This window comes from Periplaneta americana, chromosome 13 (genome assembly GCF_040183065.1).
Source record: "Periplaneta americana isolate PAMFEO1 chromosome 13, P.americana_PAMFEO1_priV1, whole genome shotgun sequence".
Lineage (NCBI taxonomy): Eukaryota > Metazoa > Arthropoda > Insecta > Blattodea > Blattidae > Periplaneta > Periplaneta americana.
The window spans coordinates 132,936,960-132,963,888 of record NC_091129.1 but is presented as its reverse complement, the minus strand read 5'-3'; the positions used below and the strand labels follow the sequence as shown (position 1 = coordinate 132,963,888).

The 26,929-nt window shown below is 35.7% G+C and overlaps 1 long non-coding RNA gene across 3 annotated transcripts in view; it reads left to right on the top strand.

Moving 5' to 3' along the window:
- Positions 1–15,678: 15,678 nt before the first annotated feature.
- LOC138712451 (uncharacterized) overlaps positions 15,679–26,929 on the top strand; it is a 317,192-nt gene continuing 305,941 nt past the window's right edge. Inside the window, exons 1-5 of one of the 3 annotated variants that reach the window (XR_011335713.1) lie at positions 15,679–15,726; positions 16,046–16,141; positions 16,451–16,584; positions 18,767–18,853; positions 26,644–26,812. This is a non-coding gene — a long non-coding RNA (uncharacterized lncRNA). The other 2 variants (XR_011335714.1, XR_011335715.1) reach the window with 2 other exon arrangements.

Genomic DNA, 26,929 nt, shown 5'->3' with positions numbered 1-26,929 from the left:
TTATAAGTTTTTACGAAATTATTGCATTATGGAACAATTAACGTAATATTTGCAAAATTGTTCTATGTAGCCATGTCCATGAAACCATGAAAGACAGTTAACGAAGTCCGGAAGCCCACCAGGGTCTGAGGTCCCCCGCTAAGCGATGGAGACATCTGTAAACGGTGAGTAGCATCATTTAATTTTCTCGTACTTTTAAGGGGACACACGCACCTTAGGAAGTTTAAGAACATTTTTTTGCACGATCGTGTTTTTTATTGTATTTACAGCTATTGTTAGGCCTTGAAAGTTGGAATTCCCCACACAAACTTCTTGCTAGGGAAACAATCTTTCATAACAAAAACTATACTGAAATAGACTCATTACAGTGCACTTATTGTTACTTAGTTACCGTTAGTGCAGTTTTGCGAAGGCTTTGAAATAATACTGCTATAAATTTTTAATGCAAAATAGATTTGCAATTTTAAAAATATGATCAGGCAAAAAGTGTTGTACCTTACGTTTGTGAATTGCATTAGAAAATCTCGAAAATTGAAAAACTGGCTCTTCTCGTTTTTTTTTTTCCAACTACTTGGATTTTGTAAAAACCATTTCCAAACCTTGTATCGTAATATACTATTCTTTTTGTTGAATGGACATTCCTCATTAGCATGGTGGAAAAAAATGTTTTTCCTTTGTATGGATGGAAGAAAAATGTGTAAATCTCTAATAATGCTCTCGAGATACAAACTAAAACGTGACTCTGGAAATTGGCTTGATTTAAGTATGAGTATAATTCAGTAATTTCATCTCGTTTCCGTAACTTGTATTTTGCAAATTCATTTCCCTTATAATTTCCACATATTTTAAGATGAATTTATGCAATTTTGTGTGCAACTGTATTTCATACTGGGGAGAAAAGGACTCTGATTTAGCACTATTTTATCACTTCTAGCTTTTCATTAAGTTTTTTTTTTTTTTGCAAAAAGTGAAATTAGTCCGGGGAAAAAAATTTAAGAAAGTGTTCATCTGATAAGCATAAGACATTTCAACAAATTCGTTACGCATAAAATAAAACTGTAACAGATATTCAAAATTATGCAAGATATCATAGAAACAAATTTTCCCTGCACTAATTTACACCCCTTAAAAATATAAGCACACTTGATAATTTTTTATTGTAAAGTGTTCAGTAATCTAAAAGTGTTATATTATTATACCAAATCCCAGCCCAAATCTTAACTCAGGATTTGTAGAAATTGAATTTTAAATGTTGCGAAATGTGTACAATCTTAAACAAAGAATGATCGGTTGCCATATGCTTTTCAGTTAATTCCGTTATAACTTAGGTTTACACTTGAACGAATTTCTTAAGCAAGGCTATTCTTTTTTTTTCCTTTGTTTTATTTACTTTTGGTTTTGTTTCTAATCTATAACAAAGATATATCCAAAGGGTATTAGATGCAGAATAAACATCTTTTGCCTAGTCGCGTGAACTTTAGACGCATCTTTACAGGAAAGCGGTCATTTTGTATGAAACATTTCATAGCGTGTTTTGGGAAAACCATTGATTTAATTCCAAATATGCTGGGTAAATTTGACAGCAGTGTATTATGATGAATGATTGAAACAATTTTTGTCCCTAAATGTGCAGAAATTTGATCAGAACAAATGTAACTTCTATTTCTGGAAAGTAATTGTAAAAGGTTAATTTTTTTCGGATCAAATTTCTGCACATTGAAAGGACAAAACTAAAATTCTTTCAATAGTTTATCATAATACACTGCTGTCTTAAATTTACGGAGTATATTGGGAATTGAATGAATTGCTTTCTCAAAGCACTCTATGAAATGTTTAATATAAAACAAGTTTTTTTTTCTAGAAAACGAAGCAAAAAGTAGCGAAATTTTATGAAAATGTTTGTTTGAAAGATCTCGGAATAATTCCCTGAAATTAATAACATTACCGTTCATCTTGCATACTCAATTTATTTGATATGAGAATATGTAACAAAGCGTATAACATTGCCCGAGGTTTAAATATGACTTTCTATTTATTTCAGATTGGAGCCCCCCCCCCCCCCCAGGATGGCCTCTACAAACAGTGAGTTACCGCCAAGTGCAGCGTTTCGAGTAGTGTTTGAGGGCTTTACCACGGCGCCGTATCGGGGTATGCACGCCATTGCTAGGTTTACAAGTGTGAGCATCGTATCCGCCCCTAGATACGATGAGCGATTACTGTGGCCGCAGGTAGCACGACGTCGATGCGGGCGCCGGTTGATTATCAGGGCCTAGGGCTAAGAGTCACGGCGGAACCCTGTGATGGTTATTTTTTTGCTACTTCATAAGTCTTTTAGTTTGTAAGGTCCTCCGCTTCCTCCACGTTAGGCACACTCAACGTTGTCTTGCAATTGGTGATTCTACGTCGTATGATTGATGGGGTTTAGCTTTGCATCCATTAGCCCTCTGTCGGCAGAATATGGATTGTCCTTAGCCTTCTGCTGGCATAACATGGACGTTCAATCAGGAGTGTTTAGTCTGTAAGATGCTTTTTTTTCATCACAGAGGGAAACCGTGGCGATCGGACGCTTGCACGCCTAGTAACTTTTTTTTCGTTAGTCTGGTTAGGCGACAGCCCTCACACATACACAATTCTATTTCGGCGGGTTGCCGCAGGACTCCAGTGATGGCGTAGGACGAGCCCTGCCACTCAGGGTTCTAGGGACGGGGGGGTACCAGCGTAAAAAAAAATATATAACTAGCAGATAGAATGAGAATCAATACTTAGAAATTCATTTCAAACATTGAAGTGTTTTGAAACTGACACACACACACACCTCTGTATAGAGAGAACTTTTTATTAAGGTTTCAGGCACATAGAGATCTTTTTTCATTATAAAGTTGCGGAAGCAAATTGCTCGGATTTCGTCGATTTGATACTCGTGAAATGCAAAACACGCATTTGAAGAACATTAACTTGGTTTCCTCATATACCTTACTCAGTAAAGACAAATGTAATGAAGTAGATAATTACAAAATGAATATGCATAATGTAAATGTAACGAAGTAAATAATTAAACTGGATATACATATTGCAAATGAAGTAATGAAGTAATTGAAAACTCAAACTGAATATATATCTGAAAGGGCAGTAATATTTTTCGTAATTGAGTAATTGAGCCCTTAGTATACAATAAAAATGTAACGTCTATGAGGAAACTCGTCGATTTCATCAATCTCACCGATTTGTTGCAGATCAAGAGGACTAATTCGAAGAATATTATCTATTGATTTCCTCATATACGTTACTCAGTAAATGTAATGAAGTAAATAATTACAAACTGAATATTCATTAAATGTAATGAAGTAAATAATCACAAACTGAATATACATATTGCAAATGAAGTAATGGCAAAGTAATTGATAACTCAAACTGAATATCTATTTGAAAGGGCAGTAATATTTTTCATAATGCACAAAGTAATAGAGCCCATAATAGACGATACTCGTAACGTCTATGAGGAAATTGTCACCGATTTCATCGATTTCACAGATTTCATCGATTTGATGCGAAAGTTCAAGAGGACGAATTTGAAGAATATTTTTAATAAATTGGTTTCCTCATATACCTTACTCAGTCGGTAAATGTAAATGTAGTGAAGTAAATAATTATAAACTGAATATGCTGTATTTAAACATGGCATATATGAAAATTGCAAATGAAGTAATAACAGACGTAACTGATAATTAAGTGAATATTTATTTGAAAGGACAGTAATAATTGTTTCATAATGCACAAAGTAATTGATCTCTTAGTAGACAATACACGTAACGTCTATGAGGAAATAGTCATCGATTTCACAGATTTCATCGATTTCACCGATTTCGTCGATTTCACACATTTAATAGATTTCGCCGATTTGATACGCAAGTTCAGGACGACGAATTTGAAGAACATTTTCAATAAATTGGTTTCCTCATATACCTTACTCAGTAGGTAAACGTAAATGTAATGAAGTAAATAATTATGAACTGAGCTGTATTTAAACATGGCATATGTAACAATTGTAAATGAACAGAGGTAACTGATAATTCAAACTGAACATTTTTGAAAGGGCAGTAATATTTTTCATAACGCACGAAGTACTAATTGAGCCCTTGTATAAAACAGTACATGTAACGTCTATGAGGAAAGTCGTAGATTTCACCGATTTGGTACAAAAGTTCAAGAGGACAGATTAGAAGAATGTTTTCAACTTGGTAAGTGTTCATTACTGAATGTGCATGCATTTAAATATGGATTGCGGTAATTGTAAATAAAGTAATGACAGAAGTACATAATTAATTATTAAAACTGAGTATTTCAAATGACTGTACTGAGTTTTGAAGCACGAAATAATCGAACTCTTGCTAGATAATACATTTGAGGAAACATTTTTCAGGTTCAGAAATCCTAACTTTTGAAAATTTGTAGAAGCTGAATTCAAAGTTTCTTGTACTTGTTAGGGCTTGTATCCTCGTGCGTTATTGTAAAATAATTCAAAACTAAACATTCTTTTACTTGATCATAGCATATGCCACGTGATATTTTGATTACAATTAATTTCTAAATGAAAGTGGCAAATCAACTCGAAATAATTTGATTTTAGTTTGTATTACAAAAATTCTTATCTTCAGGAGAAAATACGTAATGTCTGAGCAAATGTAACTTAGATTTTTTTTCGATCTGTTGTTGAGACTGTAATACAAATTTGTTTGTTTGTTTTTTTCTTGTTTTTTTTTTTTTTTCCTAAAAGAAATCCTGAAAATGAGGTTATATTCGTTTCAGTATATCAAACTGTCTCATTATGTTGTATAATGTATATTATTGCATTTTGCTGGCTTATTTTTCTTTCTCTTTCAGGTCCCCGCCCATTGTCCCGTGCCTCATCGTGGCGGGCGGGTGTAACAAGGAAGGATGCAAGGTTCCTGTCCTAACGGAAATGGAAAATGATAGCAGTTGCATCCTTCCTTGGCTAAACGGGACAAATAATTTGTTGCTTCGTATCTTGCAAATTCTCCAGTGCTATAGAGAAACCAATTATTCATTAATAATGGAGAAATATATTGTATCAAACCAATGCATTGTTGAAAATTTCACGTTTTATTGGAAAATGGTAGAAAATGGAATAAGATGGTGAAATTAAGCGTAACTTGTATATTGAAATGAACAATTTCTTTTCAGATTTTTTGGACCACCTTAGGCGGTAGCACGTTTGCCTGCTGATCCGGAGCTGCGTTTGGGCGTGAGTTCGATTCCTGCTTGGGCTTACTACCTGGTTGGGATTTTTCAGAAGTTTTCTCCAACCATAAGACGAAAGTCAGACAATCTGTGCCGAATCTTCGGCCTCATGTCTTCAAATACCATCTGGCTATCACCAATTCCATCGATGTTAAATAACCTAGTAGTAAATACAGCGCCGTTAAAGTAAGAAATTTCGTAAAATTTTTCCCTATTATATTCTAAAGGTTTTATACAGGCTGTTAAGGTGGTGGCAGCGTGGTAGTGCACGTTGGCAACATGGCACTGTAGTTCCAAACTCGGCCGCTTAACTGTCATGTCTCATCTTTAAAAAAAAAATTAGTATATCCTATCAAACTGTTGTAGAACTGAAATTTGCACGCTCATTGTACATCACGTAATGGACTTTTAGCACTTTTAGATTGATATCATATGTATTAAAAGATTTAGATATGTTATACTGAAAATTTCAGGTTTTTCTCGGTAGAATTTTTATATAAGTATATTATTTTTTAAAAAATTGATAAAATCGAGCAAGATCTATAATTTTGCTAGTGAACTTAGATAAGTACATATATTGCAAATATATACGAACAATTTTAGCCATGTACATTAACCAGTTTTCAAATGAAAGGTGCATGAATTTAACAATTTTTTTTTCTTTCATTTGAATACAATTTTTTAAAACTCAATTATACCAGTTAATATAATAAATTAACCACCAATATAATCTTAAAAGGATGTAGAATAACGTGTAAAAATTTGAAAATAACGTATTTTACTTTCGGAGAAATAAACACTTAAAATCAGCATTGCGCACTACAAAAACACCTAAACTACCTTGTCCCCTTAAATGTCAAACCAGGTTAAAGCTTAAAGGAGAGAGTTTTTATTTTTGGGTATTCATCTTCAACACAGCCACTTCACTTTTAAATTTGTCGCATCTTTTGTTCCAGTTTTTCCGGGAGTCGCAATACACATGGAGCGTGTTCACGGTATATGCTGGTACATACATCAGATGCAGCTTCTTCCACCAGTACACAAGTTTCTATTACCTACTTAAAGTATTGTTACCTTGTTTCACATTGATCAACATGCCTAAGTAAATGTAGCTCCTGTTATTGTGCCAGTTCATTAAAATCTATTGAAAGCGTGACATATTCAATGAGCCCCAATTACTTCATACTCCATAACTGAATGAACTAAAACTAGCTGAAAGAATTTCAATTTTCAAGATTAGGGGCTGTACTGATTAATATTACATTAATATTGTAACATGTTATAGTTTGACTTAACATTCATTTAGTTTCATCACAACTAGAATACGGAATTTATGTAATTACATTATTATTCTATTACTATACAGGGTGACTGTAAATAATGTCATTAATTTAAAGTTGTATTGCTTTGAGATATTTCAAACGAAATTTTTAACCTCTTCAGTTCCGAATTTATATATTTTTTTAATTTAAAAAAAGTCTGTTATTCTCAGATTTCAAAAATTCCAAATCAAGTTATCACAAAGTTAAATTTTGGGGCAATTTTGACTCTTGTGCTCCCAAATTTTAAATTCTAGTTTATAATTCTGGTATAGAAATGTTGCAAAAGTGATGCTCTTCATTTCTATCGAATTTAATTTTTCAAAAATTTCAAAAGTATCAAAGATACTGCAAAAAAAAAAAAATAAAAATTATGTATAGTATACTATCCAAAAGGACTGAAGGGGTTAATGCAGTTTTTCTCGTTTTTTTTCGACAAAAAAGTACGGAACTGTATAAAAAAGATTTCATAGCATATTCTGGAGAAGCATATGAATTAATTCCCAGAATGCTCCGTCAATTTAAGAAAACGGTAGGCCTATATTAACTAAATGATAGAAAATGTTTGCAGTGCAACAAACTGAATTTTTTAAATTAAGTAGACCTGTATAACGTAAAATAAGCTTTTCTTAATGCCTGTGTTCACCGAATATTTAATTAAAATTTAATCAAGAGTTTAAAAATATTTTTGTATTCGTTTAACGCAAAATAGCATATATGCTATTTTTATTTTTTTTGCCTGTATAGTCTTAAATGTTTCAAATGTTTTTGTAACTTGAAATAAGCATAGTTGTTTCCGTTCTCAGGAATATCCAATTGTAATGGTATTGTAGAAATATTTCATTTTCTCAATTTAGTTTGAAATAGGCGAATCTTATTATGTGTGTTCTCTGAACGCTTAATTACATTCACGTTGTAGTTTATTTCATCTTTTCAAAGATTTTGTTGAACGTGAAATGAGCATTATTCATTCTCCGTTCTCTAACACAATTTGAACATAAAAATTGAACTGTATATCATGTGTATTTTTTACGCGTTTAAAGACAATGTACAGGAAATGACCTACTTTCCTATTCAAAACAAGCAAACAAGCCAGGAGAAGAGGTTGTTAGGAGCAACACAACTTGATGTACACTCAGTACTGGTTACAGCGTTGCATGATCTCATAGTTTACGTGTTTTAAATGCACGTTTTTCTGGAAAACTACTCAAAATCTAGAAAAATGGAATTTGCCTTTTTTGTTCCTCTTTACTAAAGGGGGGGGGGAACAAAAATGTCTGCGAATCGCACTAATTTCCATATTTCAGAGTTTTAAGTTATATATTCTTAAATATTTTGATGTAGGCTACTACAGATTGTATATTTTAATATATACAAGGTGGAATTGATACAGTATATTTTGAGGAAGTGTTATCAGTATGCGTACAAATTGATGTATGGTGTATGTATTGCTGGGGCCAGTTGAAATTGATTCTTATACTTGTCAACGATCCAAGTCTTGAAGGTGAAACAGTTTATAGTGGAGAAACAAATGCGAAAACTAAATATTGGTTAGACTTACGCATGATTACTTCTAATTATAATGTTGTAGCTGCATTGATTGGTCACGGAAATAAATTTAAGTGTTGTGATTTAGTTGATTTTAAAAATGTTTAGTCAATAAAATATTGAACATCTGAGTTAATTTGCTGTTCATTTCAGTTTTGTGCTCAAGAGTAGGTCCTTCACTGCAAACCCAGCATTCTTCAATTTTGCCTCTTTTCCACCTTTCTCTTCGTCTCCACATACGATCCATATATCGTTTGATTTTTCTCCCAAACTTTTCCCGTATAAATAAATTTAACCAATTTGCTGCTGTACTATTCATAGTTGAACCACAGTCTAGTATATACAGTCACGAAGCTTGAGTTGTGAGGGTCCTAGGAACAATAGACTGTGCGGGTACTATTTCGCATTGTCTGTAATGAGGCGATATTAGCAATCCTAGTGGTTAGCAAGATTGCAGTGAATAAGTAGACATTACATATTGGACATGCTCCATTACATTTGGTAGCACGGCTTCATAATTTCGATTAATATAAAATGTCATTTGCAAATGAGTGCAATTACGGTTTCTGGAGTTAATGATTCTATTTTGTGAATCTTTTTCTGCCACAATGGAAACTAGCCTGACATATTTCCTCTTACAAAAAAATAGTTTTTCACATGTTAAAAGGATTAATCTACACCAGTGGTTTCCAAACTTTCTGAAGGTGCGACGCGCTTTGGGGCGAGACTTCTCTTTGCGATTTTCCGTACCGGTTTTTGACCTCATTCGGAAAATACAAAACAATTTAAAATTGCAAACGACTACAAATTTACTCAACCAGAGCATACCATCCAAAGTAAGATTTTTAAATAGCTTTTTGACAGTGGCGGCTGGTGGTTTGAAAATATGGTGGTGCACAATGGATATCGAAGAGGAGTTAAACATACTTTACTTTAAAGTTTAAAACCGTGTATATCTGAGGCGGTATACATATAAGGCTTATTTATATGCAATTAATAAATAAAATGACTAAATACAAGCATATCTATTTATACAGAAAGTCCAAAAGTGGAAGGGGTCGTGGGCGGAGCTCTCTATATTGCGATTTACCCTCATGAAAAACATTTGAACACAGAATCGTCATCAGAATGCTACCAAGTGCAACGTTTTCCTTCATAAAATTCAAATGAAGCTTTCGTAGGCTGTCGGGAGATAGCAGCGCTTATTGTCAGAACGACAACTCTTACAACTTTAAAGCAAAATACAAGCTCCTTTATGTATTGTGCCGTTTGTGTGCATGTAGATTGAGAAAGTAATATGCGAAATATGCGACTGTTCATTGTACAAGCCGAATGAATACATTTTTCATGCTTATTACTTCGGACAAATGTCTAGTTGAAACAGATGGGCCTACTTCCCCAGTGAATTTAGTTTCTTCGGCACTGACGTTGGTGTTCCTCAATGAGGAAAGCAGTAGACCACGCCTCTAACCCCCTGTCCCCGCATTAGCCGAACATCTCTATAAACTACCTTTCATAGGTTTTCAATATCTTTACAAAGAGGCTCGAAGGCTCCTGCAGACGTACAAAACAAGACTCCAGCTGCAGATAGTCATGAATGAAATTGTAAAAAAAAAAAAAAAAAATTATAGTAACAAAGCCGGGAGATTAGGAACATTACTGGGGGATGTACAAACCTGCAACCCCCTTGAGAAGTCGCCACTGTTTTTGAGTATTTTCGGGAAGAAACTCTTGAACAATTACGATAGTCATAGATCAGTATTTCCCAATTGGTGTTCCTCAGACCCCTGGACGTCCGTTGCGTGATTTATACCTAATAATTCATAACCCACTCAATTTTGCAAAGAATCGCTGCAAAATTTTTCCTCTGGATAACCAATGCACTCCTGTATGCAAAAGTGAAGTACGATTATTTCTGAGTGATACTAAATTGCCATGTGATCAGTTGAATAACTTCTCTTGGTTGTCTATGGCAGCCTACATAGCAAATATTCTTGCGTACTTGAACACTCAATATGAGTCTTCAAGGTAGTGGTATGAATATTTTTGACGTAGGAGACAGGATTGAGGCAGCAATTATAAAAATACGGCTGTGGGCAAGCCGAGCTGAAGGTGACAGTCTCAGCACCTTCCCAACATTGAAGTCATTTCTGAAGTCCACTGATGAATTGTCACAAGAAGTTCAACATGTCATCGTTAAGCATCTGAATGACGTAGGGCCGTATTCATAGACATTTTTAGCGCGGGTTTCCGGTGGATGATCAGCGTTTTTCGTATTCATAAACCAGTGTTAGCGATAGGATATGATTTGAATTCTGTACTAGTAACCAGTGGATAGCCGGGGCTAGCTTAGTACACTCGAAGCGCATGCTGTGAAATGTCTATGAATAGCACCCTTAGCGACTAGCTTCAGAGATTACTTTCCTCCATCAGATCCTGAAAACTCGTGGATAAGAAATCCTTTCGAGTGGTGTGGTACAATTAAAAATTTTGTCTGAGGAGGAGCAAGATGAACTATACTGTTTTCACTGTAAGAAAAATTCTAATGTAAACACAAGCAAGTTGCTGTCATATCCATGATTGGCTCACAGTTGAAGCTCTCACGACGCAGGAAAACATACTTCCGTATTTGGAAACCTTAATCTTGTATTATTTGAACAAAAAATTGAATTCTAGTTCTTCAGTACGATGGATCATATAACTTCACTCATATGTAAAACGCTATGTAAAAGAGAAGCTACTTTTATATTTTATTTACTATGAACGCGGATGAATACCAAGAGTAATACCGAGGTAGTCTGTTCTTGTAACAAGCTGGCTTCACTTGAGCTCGTAGTTGTTCACGTAAGAACGTGGTACTGTAATATGGCTTCTGCATCCTGGGAGGAATAACTCCCTTGTCCGGCAGCGATTGACCTTACACGTAAGTTTAAAATACTGTAATTTCATTACAATAATTATAAAGTAAAAGTTCTTAAGCAAACTAATGCAGAGTAGTGAGGTTAGGTCTACTTGACGAGTAACGGGAAATGCTTAACATGAAACAATGTACAACAGTGGGCGGGATCACTTACTGAGAATCTATGGCGCCAAACAGCGGCCAATGAAGCCTCACTTCAGTCACGTGCTATTGTTTACATTAGGATTTTTCTTACAGCGAAAAGATTATAGTTGTTACTTGTAAGGGCTCGTTTAAAATATTTTTCAAAGAATGTACACTTGATCAGAGTTTTGGGTGAAGGTATTTTATGAGTATAAGAAAATAAGTAAGAAAGGCATTGAAACACTTAGCTCTATTTTGTAACACATCTTTGTGAACGAACATTTCTCGATATTTTGTTTCCTGAAAAACAAACACAGAAATCGCCTCGATGTAGAACCTGATTTAAAACTAAAAGTAGCAAATATTGAACCAGACGTGGAAAGAATTGTCCGTAACAAAAAAAAACGGTGTGATTTTTCCTACGACATCTAGATTCAGGTATACATTCTGTTCAATTTCATTGTTGTTAATATTGCTACCTACCCCTCAATTACTACTACTGCACAGATACCAAAATTTAAAGGTAGAGGAGTCCGTAGCTTGCCTTTAGAAATAAAAAGGAGGTCCACAACTCTGAAGTAATTGGGAACCACTGTCATAGATGAATGCGGAATCCTCATTGACATGTTGCGTTCAACTGCCTGAATTAGGGTACCTACACGTTGGAGTGACGATAAACTATAAAAGAACCAGCGATAAAAGCGACGAAAAAGAAAAATACCATTTTCTTCGCTCTTGTCGTTCATATTATCTCTGATTAAGGTAATATAAATCTGTATAATGGCCGGTGGTTATTAATGTATCCGAATATTTATCGCTTATTATTATTTCGGCATATTAAATTAATTATCATAGATATTGACAAATTGTTCAGTTGTGTATTTATTCGTGATACGCTATGTGGTAACAAGAACCAATCACAATACAGTGAATTTATACTAGCTTTGGGATGAGAAAAGGGGTTCAATTTTGTACGCATTTAAGTTATATTAACCTTGAACCTAGCAGCTGATATTTCCTATATATCTTCTTTCATTAAGTGGATGCATAGAATATCTTCTACTTGATAGATCAAAATGATCGCTTCCCACGTCCTCGTTGCTTCGATATGAACACTTGATTCTTTGATAATACCAAAGCGTCGCTAGGGCATTTCTTTTGTATTTTATCGTTGCTCCAACGTGTACGTACCCTTAGAAAAAAGAAAAGAAAATGATAGAAAATCTTCTTGAAATACGTATACTGACATTCAAAGATATGACAATACTAATCGATAATTTGTTGTTGTAAGTGGGAGTTCTTTAGTTATTACTTCCATGAATAGATGGCGAAGATAAGTCAGTGTTGCCAATCGTACATAAATATAACCGCATTATAGAATTCAATTCTTCATACCACTCTGCTGATTGTAAGTCCCTATTTACACTTGCTATTTGTCGCGCAACATCAAGCGCTTTCTGTCGGCTATATGTAGCATCACCGTTTACACTTGGCAGATTTTTCGTCCACAAGTCAACGCAAGTTGTCGAGCAACGTCCTATATCAAACGCTTTCTGTTGGCTAAATGTAGTATCACCGTTCACTCTTAGCAGATGTCTCATCTGCTACTCTAGGCTAGTTGTTGAGCTAGAGCAACGTGTGAGTGATGTGGTGAGCCTTTTAAATGAATAGAATGGATTTTAACAATTAAAAATGTAGCTGTTTTAGCTTCTGCAGCTTCAAATGTTTCGTTAGCTTGCAGTAATGAGAAGTAAAAAAAAAAAAAAACAACAACAAAAACAAAGAGAGACTGGGAAAGGAAATGGATATCCAGAAGGCAGGAGAAAGGGTTATTAAAGGCTCTGGTTATTCCATGTGCTCAGTAAAGATTTCAAACTGGAACAAAATTGTCCAGTAGATATTTATTGTATTAAACTGAATTGAAAGTTTAATTTTTTTCTTGTATATTGACTCCTGATGTTCTTTATTTTTGTTTTGATGTCGGAGGGAATAGTATTGGGATGAACAGACTCCAAATTTTTACAAATAAACTCCAGTGCATTTTCCCTCCGAATCCTATTGTGATCGTCTTTATTTCTGATGTCATATAAGCATGGACATTCCTCGTAAAGCTCGATTAATTTCATTACTTGGTTTTTGTTCCACTCTGACATGATGCTACAAAGCATGCGGAAACAGAGAAACAGCTGATTAAAAGTTGTCTGCTACTGCTTTTCCGAACCATGTTCGGGTCCTGTCGCGTGAATTCGGCTGGCCCACCTGCGGAAATGTCGCACAGAAATAGAAACAGCTTCTACCCAGCAGATGTCGAATGGGAAGGAAAGAAATCCGTACTGCGCATGCGCCCGCGCTATAAGTCGAACGACATTAAGCTAGTGTAAATAGGGACTAAAACAACACTGTGTTTAACTGGAAACCGCTGATATTGTCAATTATGAGAGTACTTTATCCTTAATATACATAATCACTTCCTCTGACACTTTTTAACAGCCACAATAATGGTGCCACCTATTGAGAAATAGCGCAGCAATTTCAAAATTTGTCAATTTTTTATACATCCAGTGCTGATCGGAGAAGCATCGTATTGAATAGTGCTCCGACTTGTCTTGTGTTTACGAAATTGCGCAGTGTTTTCAAGTTTACATTTAGTGGAATTATATTATTATTTAACAGGTTAACGACATTGTATGGTGTTTGTTTAAGATATACCTTTATTTCTTCATTATTTTGTGTTACGTGCGCGATCAAATCGAGTGATTAGAAAAGTGGTAGCCTCCATTCCAGAGAAAAGGTCTGGTGACGATGGCGGGAAACAACATCCTCAAACTAATTGGCCTCTGTATGAGAGTTTATTGTTTTTGAAATGTTAATTTCAACCACGAGAAAGCAGTGGAAACTTCCTTGCCCCTACAGGGGACTTCCTGGCGGACGAAAGACTTGAAACCGTCAGTTTGGATTTTGAAGAGACTGGAGTGAAGGAGGACAGTACTCCGTCACACTCATCTGCGGCGACAACAACAGTACAAGTCGCAAGAGGCAGTCTACTTGCACACAGGATTTTGCAACGGAGATAATCAATATTGAAACAGAAAAGCTGCGTTATTTCCAAAATAAAGCAGCAAAAGTGGAAATGGAAGATGACGAGGATCTCAACTTTTTTAAAAGCCTGTTGCCTCATGTGAGGTCTCTTTCTCCTGACGAGACCAATCTTTTTCAAATTTGGAGAAAAAGTTTAATATACACATGGAAAGTAACATGCAAAATCTCAGCTCTTTAGATCCAATATTTTTCAAAATAAAAAAATATTTCAATTTTTAATCAATCATTAATTGAAATATCACTTTTAATTATCACTTTTTATTTTTTGGCTTTGTGCATTTGACTGTGACTTCTCAATGAATAGGGGAAGAATTCTGCATATTGATTTAGTTCTGTCACGTAAATTAGTGTAGAAATTTAATTTTTCATTTCTATGACACTTTTTCTCCAATTTTTAAGTTGAGTGTCCCCTTAATTTCAGAATCCAGTTGATGCAGCTTTTACAGGGGATTAATGAGACATTTAATTAAAGTGGGACTGACTGATTAAAAGAAATACTGTACCGTAATTGAAAATAAAATATTGTGCAAGGATAATACCTTACAGTTAGCATAATGCGTTCTTCTGTTTGTATTGGCCTTCCATGACAATTATTCTTCCACTGTTTTGACAATAATACGTTTGTATTCTCACAAATGTAATCAAAAGTTTCTACACTCATTCTCATGTATTGCAAAAATTTGTCTGGCTGGTCCCGTAAGTCCGTGTACAAATGGTGAAATTCACCATATATACTTCTTTTTACATTTAGTGGATGAGCACAATATCTCCTTTGTTTTAAGTTCTGCACCATAAACAAGTTTACCAAAGGACTTTTTGACTTTCTTAGTGCTGTCATTTTAATTGTTTAATTAATTCTTTTAATTTATTGTTTAATTAATACTTTGAATCCTGGCTGTGCCGTAGGCTACCATACTATACCATACTATAAAACACAGTCTAATAGACTGTGCTATAAAACGTCTCTGACCATATTGAATCCCTTTTTCAGATTTCCTCGTAATCAAGTCAAAGATTGACGAATTATTATTTTAATCAAAATTGGTAAGTTGTGTTACAATTTGGTTTTTATGTGTATATAGATATACTGAGTGGATCTTTTTTATTTTGACGGATTCTGACGGATTTCCAGGTGTTGGCAACACTGACGGGGATACAATTTATGTGTTGGCAACACTGGTCGAAAGTTGCGTGGTTATAAGTTTTGCCAATATGACAGTTTTAAACAGACATTATTAATATCCATTATTTACAGAATGTGTAAGTTTTGTAACCTTCGGATTATTATAACTATTATTACATAACGGATTTATATTTTCATTCGAAGACAAAGTAGTCGTATTATTCTATTGTGTATGGCCTATTAGCCTCATTTGTTCAGTTGAGCAATTGTTGAATGTTGGCTGTCCTGTTTCGTTTAAATGTTGAATTATTGATCGGACGAAGCTGGATGATTACGTAAGAAATTTGAACATATCGTGTTAATTTAGAAGTTATGGTGAATGTAGAGTGTCCAACGCCCACTGAACGAATATTTCACTTTTATCACTGCCAATATTGCGCTATAATCGTATATGCAAGATAGGCTATAACAAAAACCTAACCTGTCAAAGAAGCAACAAGTTATACTAAATATGTGTAAAATTGGCCTATGTCTCTATAGTGGGCGGGATATAAGTAACATTGACCACTGTACCTTCATGTTTTTAATTGTATTCTGAATTCTTCCATCATATGTTAAACATTTATTAAACTGAGATCCTTTAATTGTTTTAAGGGTTAAACTTCAGAACGCGGTTACCTTTCTTCTACCACTACCACATGATGAACTGATGTAGTAGGCCTAACTGCTATTACACCAAGAGCTTTAAAGGTAAGCTAACAGAATGAATATATACTTTGATTATGAACGAATATCTTATTTTTGTATATAGCTAAGTTAGGTTGGTCAGACATCATAAAATTCTTGGGACAGAACCTGCTATGAATAGATATATTATTCCCGGGTTAATTATTTACAGCTGCGTTACCTAACGCAATAGTAAAGAAGTGTTGTTCCCGGAAAAACAACATATTTTAGAAAATTTGACTTTACAGTTAACAGCAGTACCTTTACTTGAATAATTTCGATTGAATAAGAAGAGTTAGCTTACCGGAGATATGCTATTTACTATTTTTATAGACTGTGTGGAAAGAATTCTTCCAGAAATATGCGGACTTTTTACACTGCTGCAGTGTACTGACAGAAATCGGGCAGTAATGGGAAGACCTGGTTATTCCTGTTTCCTGTGCCAAGTAATGGAGATATGTAACAAGGTAAGCAATGGGGATATCTGATTGATATGAAGCCGAGGTGTATGACAAGGTTAGTGGGTTAATTGAGGGGATATCTGAGTGACATGAGGCCGAGATATGTGACAAGGTTAGTGGGTTAATTGAGTGGATATCTGAGTGACATGAGACCGAGGTATATGACAAGGTTAGTGGGTTAATTGAGTGGATATCTGAGTGACATGAGACCGAGGTATGTGACAAGGTTAGTGGGTTAATTGAGTGGATATCTGAGTGACTTGAGACCGAGGTATATGACAAGGTTAGTGTGTTAATTGAGTGAATTTCTGGGTTACATGAGGCGAGATATGTGACAAGGTTAGTGGGTTAATTGAGTGGATATCTGAGTGACATGAGACCGAGGTATATGACAAGGTTAGTGTGTTAATTGAGTGAATTTCTGGGTTACATGAGGCGAGATATGTGACAAGGTTAGTGGGTTAATTGAGTGGATATCTGAGTGACATGAGGCCGAGATATGTGACAAGGTTAGTGGGTTAATTGAGTGGATATCTGAGTGACATGAGACCGAGGTATGTGACAAGGTTAATGGGTTAATTGAGTGGATATCTGACTGACATGAGACCTAGGTATGTGACAAGGTTAGTGGGTTAATTGAGTGGATATCTGAGTGACATGAGACCGAGGTTAGTGGGTTAATTTGGGGGGTATCTGACTGATATGAGACCGAGGTATGTGACAAGGTTAGTGGGTTAATTGAGTGGATATCTGAGTGACATGAGGCCGAGATATGTGACAAGGTTAGTGGGTTAATTGAGTGGATATCTGAGTGACATGAGACCGAGGTATATGACAAGGTTAGTGTGTTAATTGAGTGAATTTCTGGGTTACATGAGGCGAGATATGTGACAAGGTTAGTGGGTTAATTGAGTGGATATCTGACTGACATGAGACCGAGGTATGTGACAAGGTTAGTGGGTTAATTTGGGGGATATCTGAGTGACATGAGGCCGAGATATGTGACAAGGTTAGTGGGTTAATTGAGTGGATATCTGAGTGACATGAGACCGAGGTATGTGACTAGGTTAGTGGGTTAATTTGGGGGTTATCTGACTGACATGAGACCGAGGTATGTGACAAGGTTAGTGGGTTAATTGAGTGGATATCTGATGACATGAGGCCGAGGTATGTGACAAGGTTAGTGGGTTATTTGAGGGGATATCTGAGTGACTTGAGGCCGAGGTATGTGACAAGGTTAGTGGGTTATTTGAGGGGATATCTGAGTGACACGAGGCCGAGGTATGTGACAAGGTTAGTGGGTTATTTGAGGGGATATCTGAGTGACATGAGACCGAGGTATGTGACTAGGTTAGTGGGTTAATTTGGGGGTTATCTGACTGACATGAGACCGAGGTATGTGACAAGGTTAGTGGGTTAATTGAATGGATATCTGATGACATGAGGCCGAGGTATGTGACTAGGTTAGTGGGTTAATTGAGTGGATATCTGAGTGACATGAGACCGAGGTATGTGACTAGGTTAGTGGGTTAATTGAGTGGATATCTGAGTGACATGAGACCGAGGTATGTGACTAGGTTAGTGGGTTAATTTGGGGGTTATCTGACTGACATGAGGCCGAGGTATGTGACAAGGTTAGTGGGTTAATTGAGTGGATATCTGAGTGATATGAGGCCGAGGTATGTGACAAGGTTAGTGGGTTAATTGAGGGGATATCTGAGTGACATGAGGCCGAGGTATGTGACAAGGTTAGTGGATTAATTGAATGGATATCTGAGTGACATGAGACCGAGGTATGTGACAAGGTTAGTGGGTTAATTGAGTGGATATCTGACTGACATGAGACCGAGGTATGTGACAAGGTTAGTGGGTTAATTGAAGGGATATCTGAGTGACATGAGGCCGAGGTATGTGACAAGGTTAGTGGGTTAGTTGAGGAGATATCTGAATGAAGTGAAACCGAATACTGTGAATTCAATGATTTAAGTGTGTTTTATCTCCCGCGTATAAATGTTGGGATGCCTAATTTTCAGCTATGGCATTGTGTTCCAGAATGGGATTTTGTGAAATTGTTTTGGTGATATTCTTTTGAATAATAATTTATGGGTTGTGTTCCAGAATGGGATATCGTGAATTCGCATGTAATAATTGCATTTTAAATAGGTTTATTTACTTGTATTGGTTTCAGGGAGCTCTGTACTACTAAACTGGAGACAGCACAGCAATGTTCTTCCCTGTCTGAAGGTGTGGCAGCGACGACGCCATGTTGGAGAAGGTATTGCTCTCTCTTTCTAACTCATGTGTATCAATCAGTCTTTCGTGAGGTTCATGTTCTGTATGCGCAATAAAATCAATAAAAATGGTGAAAAATTGTGTGGCACTTGGTTGTTCAGAACAACAAGCATTTGGAAGTAATATCCATTTTTATATCTAAATTTATCCTGCTGTTGTTACAAGAAAGAAAGTGCAAATTAGATGTCAGTGAGGTGCAATAACTTTACAGTTCAAATTTTTCTCAACCAAATAACGATATTCGATCAGAATATCCATCCCATTACACCGAAGCAGAAATACTCGAATTAGATTAAACATTCCAGAAATCTATCACCAAGTCAGGAGTTGCGCTTTCAATATCTCGAATCACGGTGGACACCGCTCCTGGCGCAGACCACGTCCTGATGAGAGTTCTGAAGGATGATACTGCTGCAGAAATCATCTCCTCCATAGCTACAAGAATGCTCCATACTGGTCACGTACCTCCATGCTTCCAGACCGCAAGAAGTGTTCTCATTTATAAATCTGGTGACGAAAATGACTTTAAAAATTGGAGACCAATTACTATTTGTTCCGTGTTACATAGGGTAATTGAACGCGTCCTTGATAAACGCCTTCGGGAATACATAAAATTCAATCCTCATCAGAGGGGATTTACACATTCTCCAGGAACAATAGTTAATACATCCCTTCTCAGGTCCATTTTAATGTCCGCAAAATCTAAAAAATGTGATGCAACTCTCGTTTTCCTTGACATTAGTAAGGCATTCGATAATATCGGGCACTTGCACCTATCAAACTCATTAGATAGCTTGCTTATTCCAAGCTTGTTGAAAACGTTAATTTTGAATCTTCAACTAAATAATTCCACTAGAGTAGAAATCAATCATAAAAAAACTAATCCCATTGATTTACGAAAAGGAGTTTTGCAAGGATCACCTGCATTATACAATCTATGTACTGATCACATCCTTAATGAATTGTCAGAAGACTCGATCGCTGCCGAATACGGTTTCAATCTTGTTTCAGATTTAAAACCTATTACTGTACTTGGTTTTGCAGATGATACTGTTATCATAGCGAAAAACAAAAACTCTGCTTTAGAACTCATAAGGGTGGCTATTGATCGTTTCAAAGCTATTGGTTTAGATATAAATGTAAATAAATCTGTAGCTATTAATATTTCTCGCGGTAAATTGCATCCAAATCAACTAAACATTTCTGATGACACTACTGTTACATGCTTAACTGCAAATGAGCATGTACGCTACTTAGGTGTTAATTTTTCTGACGTCTGTATAATCGATTCCCAAACCGTTTTAAATTACCTGAAAACTAGATTAGATTTTTTATTTCATTTTCATTTTGTTGAGGTTTTGAGCATCATCTGCTAGTGTGTTAAAATTTTTACACCTCTGTTTTAGTTGTTCCATTCATTCAGTGTGTGTGTTTTAATTCATTACGAAGTGACAGTGTATAATCAATAGCTGTATGAACACTGTACTCCATAAGTCCATTTAAATAGCATACAACGATCACATCGCTGTTACTCATGTTTCACCACTGTGGCATGTATTAAGCATGTACAAAGACAAAGTTTAATATCTGAAGATGGCATATAAATATGCCGAAAACATTCATGATGAATAAATGGTAACATATTAATACTATATTAGTAGATAAGCATCAGACGGCTCCATTCAATCCAAAACCTAGATTAGATTTGCTAATTTCGTCGCCTTTATTACATCCTGATCAAAAGTTTTGTATATTAAATTCCTCAATTTGCCTATCATTAATTTACACATTTCAGACAATGCCCTTGAAAACAATACCCAATACTTTTTTAGATAACGCTGATAAAATTATTAAAAGCACTCTTAAAGAAATTTTACAACTACCAGCTGACACACCCAATTCTATGATATATACACATCATAAATATAAAGGTCTTGGTCTTTTTAGGGTACGCTGGGAATCCACGCTACAACACATTAACGGCTTAAGGGTATTACACAAAACTAATGATCCTTACATTACTTCCACTAGGGACCTTATTGAGGAGAGTAAAACATGTTTAAAGAGCCTTAAATTAACTCCTTCTAATTCTTTTTTAAATAATCGTGAAAATTTTGTGGACTCTCGAAAAGTTAGAGATGCTTTAAGAGACAAAGAATTTGAAAATTGGTGTACATTGCAACAAAAGGGTAAAGGAGTGATTCTTAACAAAGAGTTCCCCCCAGCAAACAACTGGATAAGAAATCACAAAGGTCTAACCCTCTTGGAATGGATAGACGCCCTTAAAATGGTAGGCTATGTTGCTCCGGTCCGAGCTGTACCGGGTAGAAGTCGGGATGGTACCCGCTATAGGCGCTGTCTCAGCGAGATTGAAACTCTTCCCCATATCCTTGGCTTCTGCCCCTATAATGAGGCCCTTCGCAACATCCGTCACCATGCTGTCCGTTCTATGCTGGCCGAGGCACTGAAGGAAGTAGGGTTTACGGTCCATCAAGAAGTGCAGGGACTAGCCACACAAGGAAGTGTTCAGCGAATTGATATCATTGCCATTAAGAACAACTCGGCATACATTCTCGATCCCACCATCAGATTTGAGACACATGCAGATCAACTGCATGAGGTGGACAGTGAAAAGAAACGGATCTATGAACCAACAATCCTGTTCTATAAAGATAAATATAGCCTGTCCCACATTGATGTGATAGGTCTGATGGTGGGAGCACGAGGTACCATACCCTCCTTCTTTGCCAACAAATGTAAAAACCTGGGCCTAACACACAGCATTGTGAAGGAAATAGCCATTAGTGCCCTCAAAGGATCAGTTCAGATATTGAGAAATCATTTGTATGGGAGTGATAATGGAAATTTCAAGTTATCTTAACCGATGGCTGTTGATTGGTTTAGATATCAATGCCAATCAATACGTACTATTATTTTTCTCGCAGTATATGGCATTCAAATCATTCTAACCTATCTGATGATATTCCCCCCCCCCCTTTCTTAACTGTAAATGAGCACAAACGCTACTTTGGTGTAAATTTTTCTGACATTTTGCATATTGGATTCCCTAACCGTTTCAAATGTATATCATTTTACCTTTTAGGTGTGTTTCCAAATTGTATGTAATACGCTTTGTCAAATCTGGCAACCTTTTCATAAGGGAAGCTAAATTTATTATATTATAATGTTACTGTTGGCCTGGACTAGTCAACATTTCTTTAAGTAATCTTGACCATTAAAATGATTATCACATCTTTAGTTTTTAAGAGGTTTTTCCATTCTCGTCCTGAAATCTTAAAGCGATGGATCCAAGGAACATGAAGAGAGGATTGGTTGCCTTCCAAACACAGTTGCATGTTGCAATGAATGTGTCAAGTTCACCCCGGAGCGTAAGTGAAATTACTCAAACCAGAAACAGTTCCATCAATATTCAGGTTCCCAGCACACTTGCGAAAGAAAATTTTAGTAAGGAAAAAACTAGTATGTTACTTTTCACCGACTGTTCTAGTGTGTTTCATTGTGGTGTTTCTAAATTATTTTATTATATTTTTTGTAATTGATTGTATTACTTCTCCAAAATGTAAGTTTCATTTCTTATTATGTTTTGTTTTAGTATTTTAGTATACTGTGAATTGTGTCTGCCCATTATTTTTACCAGCTAGTCTTTTTAAGATAGTGCAGTATTTTTAGTTAACTTTTTAAATTATGATATGTTGTATTTTATATACACTTAAAACCCCGATAAGACGCTTTTCAAGGGACTTGTATACTAATTTTGAATTGTATACAGTATCTATTAGCATTCTTCTTTATTGAAATGCATGATTCATGAAAGGTAATACAGTATTACTCTATTATGTAATTACTGTACTGTACGTTAAAGACATTTACCATACTGTATGTATGTACTGTACTTAATTCTTTCGAAAAGAGTCATTTATAGTTGTTTGATGTGTGCGTGTTCTCCAAGTCCTCATGTTTACCACACTTCACTGTCTTGCGCTTACATCTTCCCAATGTCACAGTTGCAGTGATTGAGTCGCAATTTTTTATTATCATTCTTAATGTTGTTGTTGTTGTTGTCTAGTGCCTTGCATTTGGCAATGAAGCCATTAGCAGTCGTGCTTTCCAATACTTTTGAACTGTAGTTTCTTCTGATCTTAATGCTTCACAGGTCTTCAAGTGGTCTTCATTCATTTCTGCCGGATCGTTACACAGGACACTTATGGGTGAAGCTGAGATACCTATTCTGTAGAGATGACTTGCTAGACAGTCATGATTTGTCAATAGTCTGAAGGCTGCAACTGCTGTTTTCCTTGGTCTCTGGGGGTTGGAAAGTAGTGTAATCCATTTTTTGTCTTTAGCATTTGATTCTATTTCTTGTAGGTATGAATGAGAAAATTTTGTAGTGATCAAGCGTTTTATTGAGGAATATGAGAAATTAAATTTAGACTCTTGTTTTATCGTTGTGCCTTTCTTTGCAAGTGTGTCTACTACGGTTTCATTCCCCATGACTCCACAGTGTGCTGGAATCCATTGGAGATGCACAATCTTATTAACTTTTTGGAGTTGTGTTAGCATTTTGTAGCATTCTCTTATTTTTGTTGACTTCTTTGTAGCATTTGAACATATTCCCTGAATTGCAGCTTTAGAATCTGAAAGAATTACTGTCTTCTTATATTTATTTAAGGGAAGATTTAATAATTGTCGGAGAGCAATGTGTATAGCCTCTATTTCACCATCATAATTTGTTGTGTCTCTGCCAACAGAATGATAAAAGGAAAAATGTGTACATGTAACTCCAGCTGCAGTAAGGTTTTCTGTGGTTGATCCATCAGTATATATGTGTAGCCATTCTTCTGTAGGGTATCTAGTATTGATCGTTTCCAGTGCTAGAAGTTTTTGTATTTCTTTTGGTATGTCTGATTTACTTATTTCCTCTGTTAATTCCAAACTGAAGGTAGGTTGCAATAATTCCAATGGATTTTCTCTGATAAGTAAATTTTCTCTGGTGTTAGGAATGTTCAATTTGGTTTTAATCTGTGTTACCTTTTCTAGGAAACTACTATCGTTCTTAATGTCGATGATGGGATTCCTAATGAATCAGAGAGTTGCATCTGATGAAGAGTACTGTTTTCATCGTACTTTCGTAAGATTTCCAATTTTTCCAATACAGAAAGCGTTTTTCGTTTAACATGCATTGTAATCACACTCACAGACACTTCAATACACTAAGGACAACAAACTGACCAGCAAAAATTTCCAGAATTGTATTACGGTCGAGTGAGGAATGTTGTTTGAGAGAGAGAGAGGATTAGCAAGAGGGTGGAATATTGTAACTGTATGTAAGCTTTAAGCATGCAGTTAAAGGGTCGAATAAGAGGGTGGGGTATTGTACAGTATGAAGGTTTAAATGCGCAGGTAAAGTGTCGAATACCAATACTTTTCAGGTTAATGGCACCAGTAAGTTCAATGGCCAAAATGTTTAATTGCTGTTACAGTACACTGCTGAAAATTACATCGAAAATATTCCACAAAATCAGCGTATTATGCGGGACTTGAGCGCAACAAACGGGGTATTTTGTAAAGGCGTTATATATGAAATGTTCAGGGACCAGACAAAAAAAGCGTATTACACGGGATAGCGTAATAAGCGGGCACGTCTTATCGAGGTTTTACTATATTTTGAGCTGAATGTTCTGTAGTAGTGACTCTATAAACAGATTATATCTTTATAATTTTTTTCTATCATCCAGTCTATTGGTTTTGCTAAGGGGAATATTAAACTATCTAGTATATTGACAATTAATTGTAGGACCTATTTCAGTTCCTAAAATGTATATCCTTTCTTTTTAGTCACTTTCTCCTTACAGGTTTTACATCTGTGTAGACATTAGGGCTCTATGCCATTGGCAAACTGATGGGGAGATTGTAGTGTTAACTTTTCCTGGAGGAAATAGATAAGAAATAGAAAAGAAAGAATGATATTAATTCAGTCATCTTCATCACATGCCATTTCAATCTCTGATATTCGTGATGTTTAAGTGATAATATGGTCCTTTATAAATCTTTTTAATAAAACTTAAGTGTGATACGTAGTAGGAAAGAAATGTCATAGTAAGATGTTTCAATGTCTTGTTTGTTGTTCAAATGCATTTTGAGGTACCATATACTTCCATGATTACTTACTTACTTACTGGCTTTTAAGGAACCCGGAGGTTCGTTGCCACCCTTACATAAGCCCGCCATTGGTCCCTATCCTGAGCAAAATTAATCCAGTCTCTACCATCATATCCTACCTTCCTCAAATCCATTTTAATATTACCTTCCCATCTACGTCTCGGCCTCCCCAAAGGTCTTTTGCCCTCCGGCCTCCCAACTAACACTCTATATGTATTTCTGGATTCGCCCATACGTGCTACATGTCCTGCCCATCTCAAACGTCTGGATTTTAAGTTCCTAATTATGTCAGGTGAAGTATACAATGCGTGCAGCTCTGCGTTGTGTAACTTTCTCCATTCTCCTGTAACTTCATCCCTCTTAGCCCCAAATATTTTCCTAAGAACCATATTCTCAAAAACCCTTAATCTCTGTTCCTCTCTCAAAGTGAGAGTCCAAGTTTCACAACCATACAGAACAACCGGTAATATAATTGTTTTATAAATTCTAACTTTCAGATTTTTTGACAGAAGACTAGATGACAAAAGCTTCTCAACCGAATAATAACAGGTATTTCCCATATTTATTTATACTTCCATGATTATGCACAAAAATCTGATTGAAACCCTTGCCTCTGAAAATAAATCCAGCACATGCCACTGCTTTTGCCATATGTTTTTACTTTTAGACTGCCTTGTAAACATTTTGCCAGGCTTTCCCTTAGGACAAAGTAGTATGGTGCCAAATAAATTGTCAAATCCAGTGTCTTGAAAGTTTGCTCTGGGAGTAGAATTCAGATCGCTAGGTTTCGTAGACACTACTCCATTAGAAATAATGTTATTTTCAGCATAAGTCTTCTGCTGTTTATTATTATTTTTGTGTTTTTATGTACTCCATACTGACAACTTAGTTTTAAAAAATATATCTTGCTTTCAAATGATTTAGAACATATTAATAACACGGAACAACAAGAATTTTGCTCCGGCTTAAAAAAATGTGTCCCTTATGGATTGGTGTGCGCCGAATCCGAAGATGTATGTCTTTTCTTCGTATCACGTAAGTTTTTAAGGTATACTATGATCACTTTTCGATAAGTGCTCCCCCAGGAAACACCTGGTGCGGGTTGGGGGTTGTAAACCAAAACAAAAATTAATGCATTTTATAAATTTATGCCTTATTTCCAGTTTCTTATGATTGTTGGCATGTTCTTTTGTACTTCTAATAAATAAACAGATATTCTGTTCATTGAATTTTATAACAGTTCAAAGTAAGTCTACACAATGAACAAACAAGGGTGTGGTTTTCAGTATTTAAAAGAAAAGTTTACCAGTTTGGTTGAAGGCAAATTGAAAGAGGGCATTTTCATCGGTCCGCAAATTGAGAAAGTTACAGCTGATTCTTTGTTTGAGGAAAAACTTTCCGTTACTGAAATAATGGCATGGCGCGCTTTCAAAGATGCTTGCTCAAATTTCCTTGGGAATTCTAGGACAGAGAACTACATAGAACTTGTTGTGGAAACCACGTTAAGTGCATATGAGAAAATTAGGTGTAATATGTCTCTCAAAATACACTTTTTACATTCTCATTTGGATTTCTTTCTTCCTAAACTTGCAGCGGTAAACGACAAGCTTGGGGAAAGATTTCATCAAGAAATATCTGAAATGGAAAGGCGATATAAAGGAAGATCATCATCCAGCATGCTTGCAGACTATTGTTGGTTCCTTGCGAAAGACAGTCCCGGGTCTAGTTATGAACAGAAGTTGTCCAGAAAATTCTTTCAGTGGTAAGTTCAGATTCCGAGATTTTTCTCTTCATATGCATGAAATAGTTTTATTGTTTTGTGTTTTAAACAATGTAACATCATTTTTGTATCCAGTACACATTTTCAAGTATTTTGAGG